Source organism: Mirounga leonina, unplaced genomic scaffold, assembly GCF_011800145.1.
Source record: "Mirounga leonina isolate KUSES-001 unplaced genomic scaffold, KU_Mleo_1.0 Mir_152, whole genome shotgun sequence".
Taxonomy (NCBI): Eukaryota; Metazoa; Chordata; class Mammalia; order Carnivora; family Phocidae; genus Mirounga; species Mirounga leonina.
In genome coordinates this window covers 1,970-26,308 of record NW_023270380.1, presented here as the reverse complement: position 1 = coordinate 26,308, position 24,339 = coordinate 1,970, and the positions used below count along the sequence as shown (strand labels likewise).

The 24,339-nt window shown below is 42.3% G+C and overlaps 1 non-coding gene and 1 pseudogene across 1 annotated transcript; one reads left to right on the top strand and one right to left on the bottom strand.

Moving 5' to 3' along the window:
- Positions 1-3,198: 3,198 nt before the first annotated feature.
- LOC118012853 lies at positions 3,199-23,861 on the bottom strand (annotated as a pseudogene).
- Positions 9,598-9,703, top strand: LOC118013029. The gene has a single exon (XR_004679903.1). It is a non-coding gene; the product is annotated as a U6 spliceosomal RNA (small nuclear RNA).
- Positions 23,862-24,339: the final 478 nt, after the last annotated feature.

Genomic DNA, 24,339 nt, shown 5'->3' with positions numbered 1-24,339 from the left:
AGAGTCCACAGTCTCTCATGGTTCATCTCTCCCTCCAATCCCCAGCCTGACCTTCAGATTTCAACTCAAATGTCACATCCTTAGGAAAGCCGTCCTGGAAATCTCCCGGCAGGTTGTGACAGCCCAGCTCCTACCGCAGCCTTGATTGCTCCCCTCCTTGTGGGAGCGGACCGTTCTGCCCATCGGCTGCAACCGTCTAGAGGGGTGGCTTGTTCTCCTGCCCCACAGATCTAAGCGCTGCACCTGCCTTTGGCCAACCAAATACAACAACAGTGGTGAGTTCTTTAGCTCTGAGCTGAAGCCTTAAATTGACCTGGAAACATCTGCTTTTGCACGAGGGGATGCCAACCACCACATGAGAAGCTGGATCCACGGAGACACTCCCCTCCCCCCGCCCGCAAGGCCACATGGAGGAGACTAAAGGCCCCAGCGGACAGTTAGCTGTTTCACAGTATAGATGGTTCCATAGCTGTTGTTTGTTTGAACTATTCCACTATTGGTGGACATTTAAATCATTTTTCTGTTATAAATGTTGCAATAAAGATAACTTCATATGCCTCTTAATGCACACATGTAAGTGCTTCTCTAGGGTAGACACTGAGGAGGGATAGCACTAAATCACAGTGAATATGCACTTCACTGGATATGCATAGAAACTGCCACATTGTTTTCCAAAACACTTTTACCAATACTGGTAGATAATTGTCCTACAACATAGCCAACTTTGATTTTATCAAACTTCAAAAATATTGCCATTTTATTTTTTTTAAGATTTTATTTATTTATTTATTTATTTGACAGAGAGATAGAGAGTCAGAAAGCACAAGCGGGGGGGGGGGGGGGTTGGAGACAGAGGGAGAAGGAGCTCGATCCCAGAACCCTGGGATCAGGACCTGAGCCGAAGGCAGACACTTAATGACTGAGCCACCCAGACTCCCCCAAAAATACTGCCATTTTAATAGATTTAAAATGGTACGCCATTATTTAATTTGTATTTTCCTAGTTGAGAATGAGGATGGGCACCTTTTTATATGTTTATTAGCTATATATACATATATTTCTCCTTTTATAAATTTCCTGTTCTTATCCTTTGCCCATTTTTTTTAACTAGGTTGCTTCTTTTTCTTATTGATTTCCAGGAAAGTTTTATGTATTCTAAATATTACCCTTTTATTACACATGCTACAAATATCTTTACCTGTCTATTGTTACATTACAATTCGTTAAGAATGTCTTTTTTATTAAAAAAAAAAGGTTTTAAATCTTGGGAAAAATAAAATGAGACAAAATCGGAGAGGGAGACAAACCATAAGAGATTCTTAACTATAGGGAACAAACTGAGGGTTGCTGGAGGGTGGGGGTGGGGTGGGAGGATGGGGTAACTGGGTGATGGACATTAAGGAGGGCACGTGATGTGATGAGCCCTGGGCGTTATATGCAACTGATGAATCACTGAACTCTACCTCTGAAACTAATAATACATTATATGTTAATTAAAACATTAAAAAAAATAGAACTATCCTACAATCCAGTAATTGCCCTACTGGGTATTTACCCCCAAAATACAAAAACACTAATTTAAAGGGATGCATGCATCCCTATGTTTATAACAGCATTATTTACGATAGCCAAATTATGGAAGCAGCCCAAGTATCTACCAATAGATGAATAGATCAAGATGTGATGGTTGCTTGCTTTGAAGATGGAAAAAGGGAATCAGGAGTCAAGGAATGTGGGGGCCTCTAGAAACTGGGAGTGGCCTTCAGCTGGTAACCAGCAAGGAATGGGCACTGCAGTCTTATAACCATGAAGAACTGAATTTCACCAATAACTTGAATGAGCATGAAACCAATTCTTTCCCAGATCCTCCAGAAAGGAATGCAGCCATGTTAACACCTTGATTTTAGCCTATGGGTGAGACCCATGTCAGACTTGTCACCTAGAGAAAATAGGTTTGTATTGTGTGAGGTGCTAAGATTGTGATGCTCTATCACAGTGGCCGTAGAATCTAAGCCAGCAAGGGAGGACAGGAGGAATGTGGAAGGGGGCCTGAGAGGGGCTGCTGAGATGCTCTATTTCTTGATCCAGTTATGTGAATATGCTTACTTTGTGGAAATTCACTAGCTGGACACTTATAATCTGGGCAAGTTTTTGCACATAGGTTATAACACAGTAAAAAAATCTACATTAAAACAAGCCAATGTAAGGGTTTGTTATTGAGATTAATGCTATAGGTCATGAGGGAGTCATTAATCTTAGGGCCTCTGAGAAATACACAGAGTTCCTCCTGGAATTGCTCACTGGAGAGGCAGTAGGTAGCCTCCCTCTCCCTTTGTCAGAAGGTTGCCTCTGTGGGCATTGATTGCCTCAGACTTGTGGGATGTGTTGGCTAAGAAGGATCCTTAGGAACCAAGGAATGTTTTGGGGAGAATTCTGGAAGATACTCTGTATGCACTTGAGCTGTCAACTTCCACAGTGCCCACCCCAGATGCAGCTGAAATCTGAGGTAGGCCAAGGGGATATGGTGTGGCTACCGGAGACCTTTGTAAAACAGGTCAATCCTACCCATAAATGTGCAGAAAATCCTGAACAAAGTATTAGCAAACTGAATCTAGTGACACATGAAAAAGATTAATATACCATGTCCTAATTGTATCTGGTCCAGAAATTCATGCATAGCTTAATATTTAAAATCAATCAATATAACTTATGCCATCAACAGAGTAAAGAATAAAAATCAAATGACCATCTCCATAGATTCGTGAAAAAATACTTGATAAAATTCAATTATCTATTCATGATTTTTTTATTTAACAGTTTATTATGATTTACAGGTGTCATTTAAAAAAAAAAATCAGTCCAGGGGCGCCTGAGTGGCTCAGGCGTTAAGCGTCTGCCTTCGGCTCAGGTCATGATCCCAGGGTCCTGGGATCGAGCCCCGCATCGGGCTCCCTGCTCCACAGGAAGCCTGCTTCTCTCTCTCCCACTCCCCCTGCTTGTGTTCCCTCTCTCGCTGTGTCTCTCTCTGTCAAATAAATAAATAAAATCTTTAAAAATAAATAAATAAATAAATAAATAAAATTTTAAAAATCAATCCATTAAACCATGTAGAAATAAGTATGCAAGAAGTCTGCAAAACAAAACATACATGTTTAAGTAGAGGGATTATCTGAAATTCCAGATTTTTTAGTCACTTCATTATTTTGCTATGGCAGCCAAGTAATCCTTAACTTCAGCAGGAGTAAGCATCCTGAATCCGGCTTCATTGCAGATTCCAACCTCTATGTTATCTTCTGTCATTTGCCCTTCAAAGCTTTCCTTTAGGGTTAATATGGCTGTGTGAATGGCATCTTTAAGTCCCAGGTCTTTGTTATGTCTTTTCTTGAGGGAAGTTTTCCCATTCACATAGTTCTTTCCCATTGCTGTGGCTTTCTAGAAAGAAAGCTCCAGGTGGATCTGACTGAAATAAATACGGTCGCACCTCATTCTAACCACAAATTAGTAAGGAAACTCCAAATGGACAAACATCACATGAATGAGTGTATTCTTGCATCACAAAAGCTACTCTCTGTACCAGCTGAGTTGTGGGAATGGGTTCTTGGTAAATCAGATAGTATTGCTGAACTGGTTTCCGAGCTCTGTGCTCAAGCTCTCTGTAACCTGGGCCCAAGCCACACTATACACCAAGCCTATGTGCTTGGTAACTGGTTCCACTTTGTGTACAGTTCACTTCGCTCACCATACAGAGCGGATTTCTGTTTCTTCTCAGTTGCTAAAACCACACCATTTGCAGCTTTATTTTATTTTTTTTAAGGTTTTATTTATTTATTTGACAGAGAGAGAGAGAATGACTCAAGGGCACTCATTATCATTACTCCATTTAACATTGCATGGTGGGTCCTAGTTGATTTAATAAGTTGAGGAAGCTAATTAACAAGAATATTAGGTAATCATAATAATTACACATATAGTGAGATACACAGAGAGACAAAGAGATGAAGAAAAATGGGGTACCTGGGTGGCTCAGTCAGTGAAGCGTCTGCCTTCAGTTTAGGTCATGATCCTGAGGTCCTGGGATTGATCGGGTTCCCTGCTCCATGGGGAGCCTGCTTCTCCTTCTCCCTCTACCATCGTCCACCCTGCTTGTGCTCTCTGGCTCTCTCTATCTCTCTGTCAAATAAATAAGTAAAATCTTTAAAAAAAAAAAAAAGAGAGATGAAGAAAGAGAATCCAACCTAATCTACATATAATCTTTTGCAAGGTCACTGTATTTAAAGTTATCATGCAAGAATCAAATCTATATTTTATTAACAACAGCAATGAGCACTGAAATAAACTTATACACACATAAAGTCTATCATAACAATCTTTTTTAAAAAAACTTCAAATACCTAAAAATAAACCTAATAAAAATGTACAAAACCTCTACACAAAAAAAGTATAAAACATAATTGAGAAGAAATTGAGAGGAGTTAGGGGCACCTGGGTGGTTCAGTTGGTTGAGCATCTGACTTTTGATCTCAGCTCACATCTTGATCTGAGAGTCATGAGTTCAAGCCCTACATTGGGCTCCAGGTGGGGCCTACTTAAAAACAACAACAACAGTATATATAATTGAGAGGAATTAAAGAAAACTTAATAAATGGGGAGGGGAGGTAATGTCCTATACCCAGGATTTGAAAGAGTCAATATGATAAAGATAAGAACTATGTATAAGATCCACAGCTCTCTCAAGTAAATTCCTAAAATTCTAAAATTTGTGGAAATATAAAAGACAAAGGTAGCTAAGAGAATACAGAAGGAGGAGGAGATAAAGGACTAACACCCTCTGGATAGCTATTTGTTGTAAAGACATAACAAATATGACACTGTGGTATCTGTGCAAGGATGGACAAATAAACTGATGGAAAGACTAGAGATTCCAGAAACAGACCCATCCTCTCATTGAACACCTGATCTATGCTTAGAGGTACTGCAAAAAGTTGAGGAAGAACAATCTTTTCATTAAAGAGTTGTGGTTCAGACATCCAAAGGGCCAAGAGACACATGAAAAAGTGCTCAGCATTGCTCAGCATCGGGGAAATCCAAATCAAAACCTCAATGAGATACCACCTCACACCAGTCAGAATGGCTAAAATTAACAAGTCAGGAAACGACAGATGTTGGCGGGGATGCGGAGAAAAGGGAACCCTCCTACACTGTTGGTAGGAATGCAAGCCAGTGTAACCACTCTGGAAAACAGTAGGGAGGTTCCTCAAAAAGTTGAAAATAGAGCTATCGGGGCTTCTGGGTGGCTCAGTCATTAAGTGTCTGTCTTCGGCTCAGGTCATGATTCCAGGTCCTGGAATACAGCCCCGCATCGGGTTCCCTGCTCGGTGGGAAGCCTGCTTCTCCCTCTCCCACTCCCCCTGCTTGTATTCCCTCTCTCGCTGTGTCTCTCTCTGTCAAATAAATAAATAAAATCTTAAAAAAAAAAAAAAAAAGAAAGAAAGAAAGAAAATAGAGCTACCCTATGACCCAGCAATTGCACTACTGGGTATTTTCCCCAAAGATACATGTAGTGATCCAAAGGGGCACCTGAACCCCAACGTTTATAGCAGCAATGTCCATGATAGCCAAACTATGGAAAGAGCCCAGATGTCCATCAACAGATGAATGGATAAAGAAGATGTGGTATATATATATACAATGGAATATTATGCAGCCATCAAAAAATGAAATCTTGCCATTTGCAACGACGTGGATGGAACTAGAGGGTATTATGCTAAGCAGAATAAGTCAATCAGAGAAGGACAATTATCATATGATCTCACTGATATGTGGAATTTGAGAAACAAGGCAGAGGATCATAGGGGAAGAGAGGAAAAAATGAAACAAGATGAAACCAGGAAGAGAGACAAACCATAAGCGACTTTTAATCATAGGAAACAAACTGAGGGTTGCTGGAGTGGAGGGGGGTGGAAGGGATGGGGTAACTGGGTGATGGACATTGGGGAGGGCATGTGATGTAATGAGCACTGGGTATTATATAAAACTGATGAATCATAGGGGCACCTGGGTGGCTCAGTCCTTGGGCGTCTGCCTTCGGCTCAGGTCATGATCCCAGGGTCCTAGGATTGAGCCCCACATCGGGCTCCCTGCTTGGCGGGAAGCCTGCTTCTCCCTCTCCCACTCCCCCTGCTTATGTTCCCACTCTCGCTGTCTCTCTCTCTGTCAAATAAATAAATAAAATCTTTAAAAAAACCAAACAAACCGATGAATCATAGACCTGTACCCCTGAAACAAATAATACATTTTATGTTAATTAATTGAATTTAAATGTTTTTAAAAAGTGAAAAAAAAGTTGTGGTTCAATTATGTACTAACAAGGGGGGGAATGAAACTTGATTCCTACTCAAATAATATGCAAAAATATCATTCTTGGTGAATTACAGACTTAAATGTAAAAAAGTAAAACAAAGATTTTTAGAATAAAACATAGGAGAACATCGGACTTTGGGCAGGAAATAATTTCTTAATGGATACAAATGGCACTAATCACTAAGGAAAACATTTACAAATTGGAGTAAATCAAAATTAGGAATATCTGAACATCCAAAGATAGCATTAAGAGAAGTAAAAGACAAGACAAGTGAGAATATGTTTGAATTACATATTTGACAAAGGAAGACCCAAACGAAAAAGATAAGTAGAAAAATAGGCAAGATATTCACTTCACAATAGAGATACTCAAATGGCCAAGAAACATATGAAAAGGTACTTAATCTCAATTGTTATCAAAGACCTGCAAGTCAAAACCACTATAATTCCACTATCTAAAAAGACAAAGCCAGTGTTGGCAAGAATGTAGAAAAATTAAAACTCTCATACACTATAAATGGTACAAAGAGTTTGGACAAATGATTTGGAAGGATCTACAGAAGTAGAACCTGGAGATTCCCTCAGACCCCAGGAATACAGCCTTAGATATGTGCAACAGAAATGCATGTGCCTGTGCGCCAAGAGATATGCAGGAGTATCTGGGGCAGCAGTATTGGAAATAGCTTAAAGCTGGAAACACCCGTAATGCCCATCAGCAGATAATTCCGTTATCAATGAACAGGTACGTTAATTTGGGTGTATTCCAACAGCAATGCAAGGGAACTAATTTATAGCTGCAAAAATGAATTAATCTTATCAATATAATGCGGAGCTAAAAAAGAGTCGAAAAAGAGCATGCTGTGCATACACAGCTCAAAAACAGACAAAACTAACTTATGGTTTGAGAAGCCAGATTTGTGCTCTCCTATGGGAAAAGTGATCCAGAGAGGGGCTTCTGGAGTACTAATAATGTTCTATTTCTTGATCTGAGTGGTGGGTACAGGGTGTGGTTTGAGCCAACGTGCCATGCTCTACGCTTAGAATGTTTGCATTTGGGGCCTGCGTATTTCCCTAATGACTGTTGTTGTTTTTTTTAATCAAGTAAAAGAGAAATTGAAAGCTGAGAATGCCCTTGGCCATTTGGGGATCTTTGGGCCACTAAACAAAAAAAGAATAAACCATGTTGATTGATGACGATTACCAGGTGCAAATTAGGCTACTGCAACCCACTGAGAGTAGAGTACTATTCCTGAAAGCCAGTCCATTCACCGGGTGTTTCTTAGTACTCCCTAGCCCATAGTACTGGTCAGTGGGAAACTGTAACTACCCAGTAAAGATCAGACTACCAAAAAAGGCTTGGAAAAGAATGTGAATGATTTGGATTATACCACCAGGTAAAAACTCTGACCTCCTAAGGTGACGGCAAAGGTGATTTATGAGAATAGTGTACTAGGTGGTTTAAATTCGTTTATTTTCTTCCCACTGCTGCATTGTAAACCTGGGGAATGTGCATCATTTTCCTTCAGGGAATACATCTTGTTCTCACGTTCTTATTGGTAGGTTTTGACTTAGCTAGAGAGGTCACTGACCCAGGCTCAATACTGACTTAAAATTTAAGTGATAAATTTAAGTTTATGAAGTTAAGTTTATAAAATCCAAGTTATATAAAGTTAGGTTGGAAAGTTAAATTTGTGCTAATAAAAGTTTTTCTTTAATGTGAAAGGTCATTATATTGAAATGAAGGCCCTAGATTTCATGCTGTTTAGTGTAAGTATGGGAGTGCAGTCATTTCCAACCATTTAAGGATTTATTTTGATGTATGTGTGTCCATACCTGAGTGTTTACTTATAGGTGACTGCCCCCACATGATGGTAGTGCTGCCTACATTCATTGAAAAGAGTTTAAAAGGACAGAATTAAGTGTTGTTATTAAATAAATTTATATTTAATCACAAAAGGTATATTCTTTTGAAAAATGGAAACAGATGCATGTCAAGTCACAGGGAGATGCGCCTTAGATTCCTAGTGTCCACAGGCAGTAATCTCTATGGTAAGGTTGGAAGTGGGAAGTTTCAAGTGCCTTTCTGTCTGTCCTTCCCTCTTGGTTGTCGTATTTTTAAATTCACATTTTCACATCAAAAAATAATAGTAAAATGTATCACCTCTTTGTTTCCTAAGAAAAAGATGATACAACATCTATGCTGGGGATGAGGAAGAGGATCTCAACCAGGCAAGTCATAGAATGTTCCAGAAAAACGTGAAACTGGCCTGTAAGTGGCAATTCTTACTGCTTTGGGAGCCAGTTGCTATATCAACTTTTTTTCTAAAATTGGACCCATCCTCAAGGAAAGCCTCCAGGAGGTGAGAGCTCATGTTCTCTTTCATAATTTTTCTGAAGCAGTGATTTTCTTGAGAGACATACTGAAGGAGTTAAATTCACTAAAAGGAATCTCTCCTTCCTTGTGATCTGCCCTGCCCCTCCCCTTTCCAGTCGGGTGGGCTGAGGCTGCAAGCAGCTGTGCAGAACTCCTGTACTTGACCAGCAGTTTCTATTCCCACTGGGAAGTTCTCCTCAACTTTGTCAGAAGGATTGAGTCACACTTTGCTGAATTCCTCCAGTGATCTTTTGTTTCTCTTATTTATTAGCACTCTGGACAACTGCCCAGCCAGTGGAGAGACCACCTCTTAGCTCAGTTCTGCTTAAGATTACTGGTGGTGGTAATGGTTGATGGCTGGGCCAATTTTTGACAAGGATGTTTATTTAGGTTTTAACTTAAACATCACTTTCTTCACAGAGGCCTTCCCTGACCACCCTAACTAAATCAGCTCCGCTCACTGCCCATGTTACTCTATTTTATCTTTGTCACTGCTCTTATCAGTACCTGCCATTAACTTATCTACTCATTGGCCCAGCAAGATCCTCAAGAGCAGAGACTTTGTTTACCCCCATTGTCAAGAGTAGTGCCAGGACCCAGAAGGGGTTCCTGTTTGACCAGTTGACCAGTATGACCAGTATGACCAGTTTGACCAGTATGCTAGCAGAGGGTTTCCAAAAGAAAGTAGTTACATGAATTTCGTGTCTATATCCTGGTGGTGTGGCTTAATACACATCTCAGTATGATTTTCAGCTTTAAGGATACAAAAGAGTGAATCCTATCCTTTAGGCACCACCTTGACTTTGGGAAAATTCTGGATGGAAATGCATTTCACAATTAAGTGGCTAAAATGTCTTTAACTTGTGCTTGCTTCTGCAGCACATATACTAAAATTGGAAGGATACAGAGAAGATTAGCATGGCCCTGTGCAAGGATGATATGCAAATTCGTGAAACCTTCCATATTTTTAATAAAACAAGATGAAATCAGAGAGGGAGACAAACCATAAGAGACTCTTAACTATAGGAAACAAACTGAGGGTTGCTAGAGGGGAGGGGGGTGAGGGGATGAGGTAACTGGGTGATGGGCATTAAGGAGGGCACTTGATGGAATGAGCACTGGGTGTTATATAAGACTAATGAATCACTGACCTCTACCTCTGAAACTAATAATACATTATATGTAAATTAATTAAATTTAAATTTAAAAAATGTTTTAAAAGTAAAATAAAATGTCTTTAACTTTTGGCAAATTACACCCTTCCCTACTGAGCATCATGCCATTATTATCAGCTTCAGAAAAAGCATCCGCAAGGCAGACATGACAAAGTATAAGTCTAAGAACTGGAAGATTAAATCTGAGTTAAAATTTTACTCCAGCAAGGTAAGGCACTTTAGTTCTACTCTATTTTTTTTTTTATTTGAGAGAGAGAGAGAATGAGAGAGAGCACATGAGAGGGAGGAGGGTCAGAGGGAGAAAAGACTCACTGCCGAGCAGGGAGCCCGATGCGGGACTTGATCCAGGGACTCCAGGATCATGACCTGAGCCAAAGGCAGTCCCTTAACCAACTGAGCCACCCAGGCGCCCTATTTTTTTTTTTTTTAAGATTTTATTTATTTGACAGGGAGAGATACAGTGAGACAGGGAACACAAGCAGGGGGAGTGGGAGAGGGGGAAGCAGGCTTCCCGTTAAGCAGGGAGCCCGATGTGGGGCTCGATCCCAGCACCCCGGGATCATGACCCGAGCCGAAGGCAGACGCTTAACGACTGAGCCACCCAGGCACCCCTTTAGTTCTACTCTAATAATAACTTCTCACGAGTTCAGAAGTTATGAATCAGAGACACGGCCTAATGAAAGGTGATGCACATCCTGGTCTCTCAGTTAACTGACTGGATGGTTGTGCTGGCTCTCAGGAAAAAAAGAAAAAATTAGGAGGTAACACCTTTCATTTTTCAAGTTAAACATTTTGTCTTAAAAAAAAAAAAAGCACAGAAGATTTTAATGTAAAAAACACAGATCACTAAAACTTTCTGGACTGGACAGCTGAGATGCCGTCCCTGGCCTTACTCTAAGTCACCCAGGACTGCACCTCAAAGGCCGGGACAGGTGGAGGGAGGAAGCTGCTTGTCCCACTGCAGCTGGGAGCCCCCACTGAGAGCCACACCTGCAGCTCTTCAAGCAGCCAGGACCTTGCTCAGTGGCAACAGCAAGGGGGGCCCGGGGGGGTGGCTGGGGTTGCTGTGGTTCTGCTATCAGAGACTCAAGTCCATTGTACTACCTGACTCCTATTTTTCTCCAAGGGCTGGGAAAACTAGAGAAAATACTTGTTGCCTCCCTAATCCCCTGCTGTCTGTTTCCACACTGACATGTCACTGCCCTGCTGAATGCCCTCCAGGAATGCCCACTTCCTACACGGGAGTCTCACACACCATCAAGATGCAGGCTCCTGATCGGTCTGCCCTGGACCCCATCACTCCCTGACACACCCGATGCCCAGATTGGCCTGGGTTTCCAAGTTCCCTGACTTTGTCCTGTTTGGAATAGGACAGAAAGGCAGAAGAGAAGAAAAGAGACCCTGTGTTGGTGGCTTCCAGGCTTAGGATTAGGCTGAGACAGAGAGCAGGGAGGTCAAGGTTAGTCAGATCAGAAATGAGCAACCCAGAAGCTGAGCAAGGGCAGAGGCTGTGGCTGCCGAGAAAGGGATTCATTTCATCGATTCTAAGACAAACCTGATTTTACAATCAAACTCTATTCTCTCTCTGACGTCAGGATGCATCTGTCTCACAATAAATGATGTCCTAGCATTCTGTGATCATTTAGCTGGTACTATTTTTAAGTGATACGACGAAGTCATGGTACGTCAGCTTTCCCAGCACCCTGGAGGGCAGATGTAGAAAAAGTTACAGAGGATGGATTTCCAGCAAGTTCCTCAGCTTGGCATCACAACACCTTCTCCACAACCAGTGAGCCATGGCTGTGGTCTCCTTACCAAGGTGTGGAGTGGGAGCAATCCTCTCAGGAGCTTTCCCGGTGTAACTGGAAACAGCCCCCATATGCAGAAGGCAGGCTGAGACTGAAGAAAGAAGCAGGCTACTCCATGCTGGTGGGAGGCAATTTTAATAATAACAAAGGCAACTCATGTAGGAGGCTTGTCTTGGATGCAGCAAGACCAATGGATCCCCACACCCGTCCTCCAAATCTTAAAAGTTTATAAAGAGTTTCTAACTGGGCTTAGTCTCATGTACTGTGCAAGCATTTTCAGCATCATATCATCATCTCAAGGCTGTCCTTGGTGCAAACTCTTGGAACAGACATGCCAAGTGGAACCCACATTCCAAGAACAGAGCGGGGAGTGAGGAGACCTGGAGTGCTTGGGTCCAGCTCACATCTTTTTTATCACATTCCTCAACAGATGGGGAGGCCTTCCTTGGGTACCCTCTCTCAGCATGAGCAGTGGAAGCTGTCCCTTATATCTGCTATTTCTGTATTCTTCAGAGTTCTCTTTCCTTCTTATTAGTCAATCCTTGTTACTCTGACCACCATTAAGTGGTTTTGTTGTTGTTGTTTGTTTCCCCAGTAGAATTTAGTGATTCATCAGTTGCCTATAACACCCAGTGCTCATTACATCCCGTGCCATCCTTGATGTCCATCTCCCAGTTACTCCATCCCCCCACCCACCTCCCTTCCAGGAACTGTCAGTTTGTTTCCTAGAGTTGCAAGTCTCTTATGGTTTGTCTCCCTCTCTGATTTTGTCTTATTTTATTTTTCCTTCCCTTCTCCTATGTTTATGTTTTGTTTCTTAAATTCTACGTATGAGTGAAATCCTATGGTATTTGTCGTTCTGTGACTGACTTATTTTGCTTATTAGCATAACACCCTCTAGTTCCATCCACGTCATTGCAAACAGCAAGATTTCCTTCCTTTTGATGGCCGAGTAATAGTCCATTGTATATACAGTCCCACAGTAATTATTATTTTTTTTAACGATTTTATCTTTATCTGAGACAGAGCGAGAGAGACACAGAGCACAAGCAGAGAGAGAAGCAGGCTCCCCGCCGAGCAGGGAGCCCGATGCGGGACTTGATCCCAGGACCCCGGGATCATGACCAGAGTCGAAGGCAGACGTTCAACCGACTGAGCCACCTGGGCGTCCCAGTCCCACTGTAATTATTAATACAACAGTCCCCCCTTACCCACAGAGGATACAATCCAGGACCCCTAGTGGATGCCTGAAACCATGGACAGTAACAGACCCCATATAGACTATGTTTTTTCCTAGACGTACATACTTGTGATAAAGCTTAACTATAAATTAGGCACAGTAAGAGATGAACAATAATAACTAATAATAAAATAGAACAATTATAACACTAGGCTGTAATAAAAGTTATGTGAATGTGATCTCTTTCTCAAAATAGCTTGTTGTACTGTACTCACTCTTCTTCATCTTGTGATGATGTGAGATGATAAAATGCCCACATGATGAGATTAAGTGAGGCAAATGATGTAGGCATTGTGACCTAGTGTTAGCCTACTATTGCCCTTCTGACAATATGTCTGGAGGATCATCTGCTTCCAGACCTCAGTTAACCTCAGTAACTGAAACTGTGGAAAGCGAAACTTTACATGGGGCGGGAGGGGGGGTGGTTACTGTACGAAACCCTCTCTGGTCAAATTAGTATGTGGCTCCTCTCCTGATTGGATTTGAACGGGTACAACACAAATAGCCTCTGTTTTGTGAAAAAGAAAAAGAGAAGGAAGAGATGGAAAAAGAGAAGGAAAAGATGGATAAAGAGAGAGAAAAGGAAAAGAAGGTAGAAAAACAGGTAAGAGACAATAAACAGCAAGAAGAAAATAAAGGAAGGAAGCAGAGATAAATGAAACAGGGGTGGGTGGGTGAGGAAAAGACAGCCTCCCACTTCCTGTTTGCTCAGGCTCTGAATCCAGCAGTCCCCACTCCCCGCTGTCCTACCTCCTTATCCCCTCATACAAAGTAGCCAAGTAATTCAGAAGCCTGGCTAGGGAGTTACTGAGGGAGCTGGTGAATCCCTCGGACCCTGGCAGCTCTCTTACATTTTACCCAGCCAGTTGGGGGAACCCCGCCTGCCTCACCTGGTCCTGGCCACACAGAGCAGCACTATTCCCAAGCCTTTCTGTAGAAATCTGACCAGCATCTCTTTTTTGGAAAGTGCTAGCTCAGAGTAAGGCACAGAGCCCCCCCAGAGAGGACCACAAGTTCTGACACTTGTGTGGAAATCATCATTTCTGTGTATGATGATAAATTATAAGAAGAAAAGGAAAAAAAAGCTTTATAATGAGAGAACAGCTACACAGACATGAGGCAGGAACCAGAAAGGGTATGGCTGTTGTAATAATTTGCGACTTAGGTAGCCCAAGACCACATCCCAGAAAATTTGCTCCTGGGAATTAAAAGCAAGCTAAGATCCAGATTCAGCACAAACACGTTTGCTTCTACCCATAACATGTGTGGCTGTTGAAAAGCATCCCTTATTCAACGGATAGACTGAAGATGTGTGTTACATTCTCACTTGCGTGCGTTGAGGGCACTGGAGTGGGGAGGAACACTGAGAATCATTACCTCCGATGTCTAACTTTAGCACGGTTTATAACCACCTCAAGGGCTGGTTAAACTCAGAGTGTTGGGCTCTTCCCACAGAGTTTCAGATTTAGGAGGTCTGGGGCGTGGCCTCAGAACGGCAGGTCTAGGAAGGGCCCAGATGACACTAACCCCCACTTTGAGAAGCCCTGGCCTATCCTCATACGATGAGCTCATCAGCGGAAAGCAGGGGCCCGCCAGCCTCAGAGGCCAGAACCAGAGTGAGCACAGATCCCAGTGCTGCCTCTCACTGGTGGAATCACTTTAGGAAAAGTGGTAGCCCTGTATCTTAGTTTCTTCATCCGTAAATTGGGGGTGATGATAATGGTACCTCAATCCTGAGATTAGCATAAGGATGAAAGGAGCTCAAACATGCAAAGTGCTTAGATCATGCTTGGCACATAGCAAGCCCTTTATAATTGTTTTCTTAAATAAAAATACAGGTCCTGGAGTCAGACAAATGGCTTAGATTTGGCTAGATTTAACCATTCTGAGCTTCAGCTTTCTTATTTGTAAAAAGGATAAAAACAACACCTGTCTTACAGGGTTTTCATGAAGATTAAGGAAGCTAATACGTTGGTTATTATATCTTGGCAAATGAACATATATCCACCCTTCAGGCCCTCCAAAGGGCGGTTCGGCCAGCGAGGGGATTGGCTCTGTGGGGTAATGCTGCCCCCTGCTGGATAGCTATGCATCTTTAGAAATTAACTGGCCCTCTCTTCATCGAGCAAAAAAGCTAATAATCTTCAACAAGTTTATATTCTCTGAACACGTTTCTTTGGCCGCTGTGATCAAACATGATTGAATTAAATCACTCGCAGTAAATGGTTTTCCTCACTCGGCAAAAGAATGAGCCACTTGGCAACTTACTTTGGCTGCAGCCTCATTTCCAACTTTTATTTTTATAGAGAAAATTGGCTGTGTTGAGATATTCCTGTTTAAATTTTCCAGTTTTCATGATTGTTGCTTCCCTGGGAGTTGAGAATATTGGGATGACTGCCTAGTCGTGTGCTGGATGCTTTCCAGCTCACGTAGCGGGCTCACGCGGCTCAGCAGCAGGCTGCACTTGAAACACTGAAGTGTTAAAACCAGGTCCCTGTGATTTGTAACGTGCCAAAGCAGCTGGACAACATGTCAACGAGCAAGTGTCCCTCTGTGTTCTGATGAAGCGTTATTCATAAATGACGGGATTTGAATTTCTCTTAAGTTTCACATTACAAAATGTTATTCTTCTTTGATTTTTCCCAGTCACTTATAAAAGTAAAAACCAGCGGCGCCTGGGTGGCTCATCAGGGTAAGCATCGGAATCTTGATTTTTGCTCAGGTCATGATCTCAGGGTGGTGAGATCAAGCCCCAGGTTGGGCTCCGTGCTGGGCATGGAGCCTGCTTAGGATTCTCTCTCTCCCTCTTTCTTTGTCCCTCCTTGCCCCCCCATAAATAAATAAAATAGGGGCGCCTGGGTGGCTCAGTCGGTTAAGCGTCTGCCTTAGGCTCAGGTCATGATCCCAGGGTCCTGGGATCGAGTCCCACATCGCGCTCCCTGCTCAGCGGGAAGCCTGCTTCTCCCTCTCCCACTCCCCCGCTTGTGCTCCTGCTCTCGCTATCTCTTTCTCTCTGTCAAATAAATAAAATCTTTTTAAAAAAATATTAATATCTATTTTATCTAATGTAACTTTTTGTCTAATGTAACTTTGTCTAATGTAACTTTTTGTCTAATGTAACTTCTATAAAGTTAATATCTATTTTGTCTGATGTTAATATAGCCACTTCAGCTCTCTCTTAACTATTTACATAGGATATCTTTTTCCATTCTCTCACTTTCAACCTTTTTGTGTCTTTGGATCTAGAGTCTCTTGTAGATAGCATATACTTGATCTGGTTTTTATCCATTCTGCCAATCTCTGTCATTTGATTAGGGAGGCTAATCCATTTACATTTGAAGTAATGACTGATAAAGAGAGATTTCTGTCATTTCGCTATGCTTTTCCTATATGCCTTACATCATTTTTGTCCCTCATTTCCTGCATTACCATCTTCTTTTGTGTTTAGTTGATTTTTTGCGGTGAAACATTTTAATTCTCTTCTCATTTCCTTTTTTATATGGTCTGTAGCTATCTCCTTTGTGGTTATAATAGGGGTTATATTTAACTTCTGTCTTAGTCTGTTCAGGCTATTATTGCCAGGTGAACTGGGAAAACCCCGGGCCCTGGAGCCTCAACCCAGCCAGACCCAAAGGTTCTTGGTCTTGTCACGAGAATAAATTCAAAGACAAACATGCAGCACAACAGACTAGAGACACCAACAGGAAAGTTTATTAAAGCAAAAGGTATGCTCGAGTTATGAGAGTAGGCGAGAGAGAGAGAGAGAGCAAGCTGTACACCCTGGGGGTTGGGTTTCTATCCATCTTTTATTGACAGTTGTTGACTAAGGAGTGGAACAGTCATTACTTGGGGCAGGAAAGCAGGGTTTCATGCTTTTTCTTACTAATTTGGTCAGGGTTTCCTGTCATGGTACCTGCCATCTGGTTTGATCCAGCTTCCTGTGGAGTGCTGCCAGGACAGGCCTCTGACCTTCCCGATAGTTGGTCATAATTTCTTTGTTGCTGATCTCCAGGTATCCTGTTAGAACCTAATTGCCTAATCTAACACTATAACAAAATACCATAGAGTGGCTAGTTTATAAACAATAAAAATGTGTTTCTCACAGCTATGGAGGCCTCTTAGTCCAAAACCAAGCCACCAGCAAATTTGGTGTCTGGGGAGGATGCACTTCCCGGGTCATAGATGGCTCTTCTCACATATGGCAGAAGAGGGGAGGGAGCTCTCTGGGATCTCTTTTATAAGGGCACTAATTCCATTTATGAGGGTTCCACCCTTATGACCTAAGCACCTCCTGAAGGCCCCACTTCCAAATACCATCACATTGAGGGTGAATTTTGGATGCATTCAGAATTTTGTTGCATTCAGTCTATAGCAACATCTTAAAGTTATAACATTCTACATTTATACAGCTTAACTTCAATAACGTACAAAAACCCTTTTCCTATACAAGTCCATCTCCATCCCCTTTCAGTTATTAATGTCACAAAATTGCATCTTTATGTATTATGTATCCAAAAACATAGACTAGTAATTGTTTTTTATGCATTAGTTTCTTAAACCATATAGAAAAAGTGTGGAATTACCAAATCAAAGTAAAAATAATACTAGCTTTTATTTTATTTATTTTTAAAGATTTTATTTTTTATTTATTTGACAGAGAGAGACACAGCAAGAGAGGGAACACAAGCAGGGAGAGTGGGAGAGGGAGAAGTAGGGAGCCCAATGCGGGACTCGATCCCAGGACCCTGGGATCATGACCTGAGCCGAAGGCAGATGCTTAATGACTCAGCCACCCAGGCGCCCCAATACTAGCTTTTATAACTGCTTACATATTTAACTTTATCAGAAATCTTTACTTTTCCATATAGTTTCAAGTTACCACTGTCTAGTTACTAATTACTAGTGTCTAGTGTCCTTTCATTTCAGTCTGGAGGATTTCCTTTATCATTTCTTGTAGGGCAAGCTTTTGTTTATCTGGGAATGTCTTCATTTCTCCCTCATTTTTGAATGACAGTTTGCAGGATATAGGATTCTTGGTTGACACTTAGTTTTCCTTCTGGTCTCTAAGGTTTCTGATGAGAAATCTGCTGGTAATCTTATTGGAAAAAATAAAATTATCTTCCTCAGGGCGCCTGGGTGGTTCAGCCTTTAAGCATCTGCCTTTGGCTCAGGTCATGATTCCAGGGCCCTGGGATAGAGCCCCGCATCAGGATCTCTGCTCAGTGGGGAGTCTGCTTCTCCCTCTCCCTCTGCCCCTCCCCCGCTTGTGCTCTCTCTCTCTCTCTGTCAAATAAATAAAATCTTTTTTAAAAAATAAAATAAATAAAATTGTCTTCCTTTTAGCTTTATAGGTGTATTAATAATGTACCTTATTGTGTCTTATGCAACAGAACATTTCTTATAGTATCATGATGTTGGTTGAGTTGTAGCATCATTTTGAGACCAATCATTCAGAATTTAAAGAAAAATGAATTAAGTATTTTAAGATTAGTTGCTAGGAGCTCTTTAAAAGCCAAACCATATTACAGATTTTCAAACTGGAAATGAAAAGACGACTGAAACATCTTACAGATCCTAATTTCTAATAAGGGAAATAACAATTGCTATAACCCACATAGACAGAAAGCTCTCTGGGATCCTTATTCTTGAGACCAAAAAGTAAGAAAAGCACTAGGTACTATCTCCAGCTGTGATTGGTCCATTTCTTGCTGATGACCTCATAAAGAACCTGTAAAGGAAAAACAAAACACATTTTTGTGTGTCTCCTCTACTCTCAATACTCTAGGACAGCACCACTTCATTTCTGACATCAGATGTGGGAAAGTCTCCACACACCAAGCAATTCTGTGACACCAGCTGGGGGTCCTATAATTTATCTCAATTCTGACACTATCTACCTGGAGATAGCATCAGATCCAACATGTTAAGGACCTAGTCCTACAAACTGTGCCCTCCCCTTCAGATGCCCATGGCAAGTCCAAGGTTGTTGTGCCCTGTGCTTCTGACTAACCAGCTATAGAATGGAGGTTACCATGAACCCCTCCGTAGATTCACAGAACTCTGGAACACAGTTTACTCACTAGATGGCCAGTTTATTATAAAAAGATATTGTTGTCAGGTGAACTGGGGAGACTCTGGGCCCTGGGGACTTAACCCAGCCAGATCCCAAGGATTTGCTGAAGGTTCTTGGTCTTGTCATGAGAATTCAAGGACAGACACACAGCACAGTGGATAAGTGACACAAATGGGAAAGTTTATTAAAGCAGAAAGTACACTCAAGTGAAGAAAGCAGTCAAGCTCAAGAGAGCTGTGTCCCAGGGGGTTGGGTTTCTATCTTTTATCAACAGTTGTTAACTAGGGGCAGAATATTCATTACTTGGGGCAAGGAAGCAAGGTTTCGTGCTTTTCCTTCCTAATTTGGTCAGGAGTTTCCTGTCATGGCATCAGTCATCTTGGGCCTTTCTGATTTGATCCAGCTTCCTGTGGAGTGCTGCCAGGACAGGCCTCTGACCTTCCCCATAGTTGGTCATGACTTCCTTGTTGCTGATCTCCAGGTATCCTATTAGAACCTAATTAACTGTCTATTCTAACAATATAACTCAGGTTTAGCCAGATGGAGAAGATGCATGGGTCAAGGTATGGAGAAAGAGGCCCAGAGTTTCCATGCCCTCTCTGAGTGCCACTCTCCCCAAATCTCCATAAGTTCACCAACCCTGAAACTCTCCAAACCCTGTCCTTTTGGGTTTCTATGAAGGCTTCATTACATAGGCATGATTGATTAGATCATTGTCCACTGGGGATTGAGCTCAATTTCTAGTCCCTCTCCCCTTCCCTTATCTCCAACTCTTGGTTTTGGCTCAGCTCATGAACTCAGGTTCGTGAGATCAAGCCCCACATCGGGCTCTGCGCTCAATGGGCAGTCTGCTGGAGATTCTCTCTCCCTCTGCCCCTCCCCCTGCCCATACCCCCACTCTCTAAAATAAATAAATAATTTTTTAAAAAATAAATAAATAAACTAAAATGGAGTCAGGAGACCAGCAGAGGAAGCTCTCAAGCCCTACCATTCCTGGTCAGTTGCAGACCAGCAAGACAAATGTACCTTGCAAGTGGTTGTTTTATTTCCTGAGCCAGAGAAAGAAAAGTTTCCTCCCCCCTCCCCCACATCTTGCCAACCAGGAACCTAACCAATGAGAGATTACAACCCAGCCAATGAAAGGCCATTATACTTCAAATTCCCAATTTACTCCATTGAACTTTTTATTTATAACAGCCCTCCCAACAGCCCCTTCTTCCCCTATAAAAGAGCATTATCTCCTTTCTTCTGGGAACTTGTCTATGACTTTGCCATAACCTGCTTGTTCCATATTGCGATTGTCTGCTATTTCAAATAAACCCATTTTTACTAGTAAAATAATTGACAGTTTAATTTTTAAGGTTAACACTTGATTGTTAGAAAGAATGAATTTAGACCTACAAGTTCCCACTAAGCTGACTGGTTAAAAGCTTTGTTAAAAAAAGAAGAAAATCAAGGGCACCTGGGAGGCTCAGTGGGTTAAGCGTCCTGGGATGGAGCCCATATGGAGCCCCGCAAAGGAAACTCCAAGGAGCTTGTACAAGTACAAAATGGAAGGATTTTATAGGCAGAACAAGGAGGTTCTTAGCAAAAGAAACAATTGTTTGAGGCAAGGTCACCTTCCCTCAGGAGGAAGAGCTGGGGGTCTTATGCAGATTACCTCTCTAGTACTGACCAGGAAATTCCAGCCTAGTTTAACTCCTGGGAAAGGTTGAAACTGAGTTGGGTTTAAGTCTTATAGTGTAAGTCTTACGGAGTTTGGCCTGTTGTTTATTTATTTATTTTTTAAGATTTTATTTATTTATTCATGAGAGAGAGAGAGAGAGAGAGGCAAAGGGAGAAGCAGGCTGCCCAAGGAGCAGAGAGCCTGCTGTGGGACTCGATCCCATGACCCCGGGATCATGACGCTTAACCATCTGAGCCACCCAGGCACCCCTGTTGTTTATTTTTAACAATTGTAAGAAAGTGCAGTTTCATCTATTCTTATTTGTTCACTCTTCAAAGTGCCTATAAAGTGTCTTATCATTCAGGGCTGTTTTAAAATATAGTATATTAATAGGAAATTTCAGTTACAGTAAGGCCAACAGATCAAGAGATGACCAACACTGAAAATATAGTTTCTTACAGTACCCGAGAGAGAGAGGAAGTATAGATACGAGTCTTTACTGTGGTCTCTGAACGAATTTTTAAAAACAAGGTAACAGGTCCAAAAACGGAGTCACAAAATGGTCCTAGGCCCCATGTCACCAGAGACTTAATAACAGTTTTGGCTCTCCCAGAAATGGAATCTTAACCAGTCATTCAGGAATCACCAGGTCAGCACTAGTGAAGTAATCTGCCTGATAGATCTCAGGTAAAGGGGAAAGTGACCTTGCTACACCAATCTCCTTTTGCTAGTATAACTTCCTTATTCCTGTTCCCTTCTGCCTATAAAAGTCTTTCATTTTATACAGCTCCTTGGAACTCCTTTCTGCTAGATAGGATTCTAACTGGCTTCATGAATTATGGACTAAAACCAATAAAATCTTTAAAATTTATTCAATTTAATTTTGTGGGGTTTTTTAAGGTTTTTGTTTTTTTTTTTTAGATTTTATTTATTCTTTTGTCAGACAGAGAGAGAAAGAGAGAGCACGAGCAGGGGGAGTGGCAGGCAGAGGGAGAAGCAGAAGAATGCTTGCCCCACTGAGCAAGGATTTTTGCCCCCCATGCCAGACTGGATCCCAGGATCCTGGGATCATGACCTGAGCTGAAGGCAGACGCTTAACAGACCAAGCAACCCAAGGCGTCCCAAATTCTGTTTTTGTTTTTTTAACAGAAGGAACATGCAAAGCAGGGTAAGCAGGTTTAAGATCAGCTAACAAATAATTTCAGGGGTCTGGGGCATAGGGTTTTCCCTGAGACCTTCTTTCCTCTCCATAGGACTCATCCCTTCTAACACGCCAGGCTCCGTTTATTGTCTGTCTCCCCTCCACGATGTCAGGTCCACAGGAGCAGCAGGGGTTTTGTCTGTCTTAGTCACTGCCCTGCCTACAGCCCAGTGCTGGGCACATAGTAGAGGCTCAACAAATAGTGAATGAACAACACTTACTGTGACTTGAAATGTTCTTGTTTGTGGTTTCCTTTTTGGGTGAATGTCTGTGCCCTCATCAGGGACTTTCACGTGCATAGTCGAAACTCTAGGACCTAGCACAGGCCTGACACACAGTGCTGCTGGATGAACTTGGGAGACCTTGGGCTTTGAAGCCTCAATCCAGCCCATCCCAAAAGTGTCACTGAAGGCTCTTGGTCTCTTCACAAGACAGAATTCCAGGAGAGACATAACACAGCAGATGAGCCGTACAAGCAGGAAAGTTTATTAAAGTGAAAGTACACTCTCAAGATGTGAGAGCAGGAGCTCAAGAGACAGCGAGCTGCATGCCCCAGGGTTTGGGTTTCTATCTTTTACTGATAGTCCTTACAAAGGGTGAAATCTTCATTACTTGGGGACTAGATTTCTTGGAAGCAGGGTTTTGTGCTTTTTCTTCCTTATTTGGTCAGGGGTTTTCTGTTATGTCATCTGCCATCTTGGGCCTATCTGGTTTGATCCAGCCTCTTGTGTCTTTGGGAGTTCTGCCAGGACAGGCCTCTGACTTCCCAGAACGCTGCCCTGACTTCCTCTTTACTGGCCTCCAGGCATCCTGTTAGAACCTAATTAACTGCCTACTCTAACAATAGTAGCTGCTCAATAAGCATGTCTGATGGAATAAATATGTCAGTTACTATACCTAACACAAGGAACCAACCATGATATACATCGCTGGGGCCCTTAAGGGACTGACAATCTATTTTGAGGTTACAGTTACTTTAAAGAAATTATTAGAGAATCAGTCTGGTATATTATTGTCATGAAACAAACAGTCTCAAAACTTTGTAGTTTAAGGGGTGCCTGGGTGGCTCAGTTGTTAAGCATCTGCCTTCGGTTCAGGTCACGGTCCCAGGGTCCTGGGATCGAGCCCTGCGTCGAGCCCTGCATCGGGCCCCGCTTCGGGCCCTGCGTCGGGCTCCCCACTCCGCGGAAAGCCTGCTTCTCCCTCTCCCACTCCCCCTGCTTGTATTCCTGCTCTCATTATCTCTCTCTGTCAAATAAATAAATAAAATCTTAAAAGAAAAAAAACTTAGTGGCTTAAATTAACTTATTATTATCTCTCATAGTTCTGTGTGTTGCCTTGACTCAGCTCGGTAGCTCTTGCTCAGAGTTTCTCCTGCTGCTGCCATTGCTGAAACACCTGTCATCTAAACGTTCAGCTGGACTGTGCATCCTAGATGGCTCCATCACACACTGGCAGGTGCTGCTGAGCAAGAGTTCTGAGAGAGAAATCAGAAGCTTCCAGTTCTCTTAAAAGACAGGCCCAGAACTGGCTCAAGCCTCAAAGCAGTCACAAGCCAGACCAGATTTAGGAGGGTGGAGGGAAAGACCCTACCTCTTGAAGGGGGAGGGGGTGTCTTATGCATATAAGGGGGGAAGGAATTGATGATGGATGTCTTTAGAAATAAACCACAACAAAGATTCCATAAGGGATACAACAGTCAATCTGGTGCTGAGTGCCAGGGCCCAACACAATCTGGCTGTTTTCTGGGAGCTCACAGTTGAGCAGAGAAAACAGATATACAAAAAGGTCAGTCTAGAACCTTGTATGAAGGAGTAACTAGTGTGAAGCTTGTCCTTACCATAAACACAGAAAACTGGACCAAATATGAAAAACAACTCCTTCTGGTCATTGGAAAACAGGCGGTACAGGACAATGGGGCTGATGGGGGAACCATCCAAGACAAGTCTGGAGTTGGAGACCATGTGGCAAAGTACCATACGGATGGCATCAGGATTTGGGTTTTATCTCTTAGGCTGGGGGAATCTGTGTGATTTTGTGGACAGATGTGAGGATGATAAGTAGGTAGCACAATGAGGGTCTGGCTTTTTGGGGTTCAACCCGAAGGCTGGATAAGAAGAAGGTTTAGAACATTTGCAGTGAAGCTATGCAGGACGTACCCCTGTCTACTCAAGGAGGGTCATAGATTTGTCGTGCATACTGTGAGTGGATTGTGGTAGCTGGATGATCCTTAGCACTAGACACTTCGTAGGTACTCATTTGCTAAATGAAGACTAGGAAACTACAAAGTTGCAGGAACCGAGGAATGGGGGAATGTGGATAGGCTAAATGTGGAAGAAAGGGTCTTCCAAGTTCTAAAGTATAGAATAAGGTATTTGGGGGCTGGAAATGTTGACATTTCAGTCCCTGGCTCCAGGGCTGAGGGTATTGTTCAAAATGTCC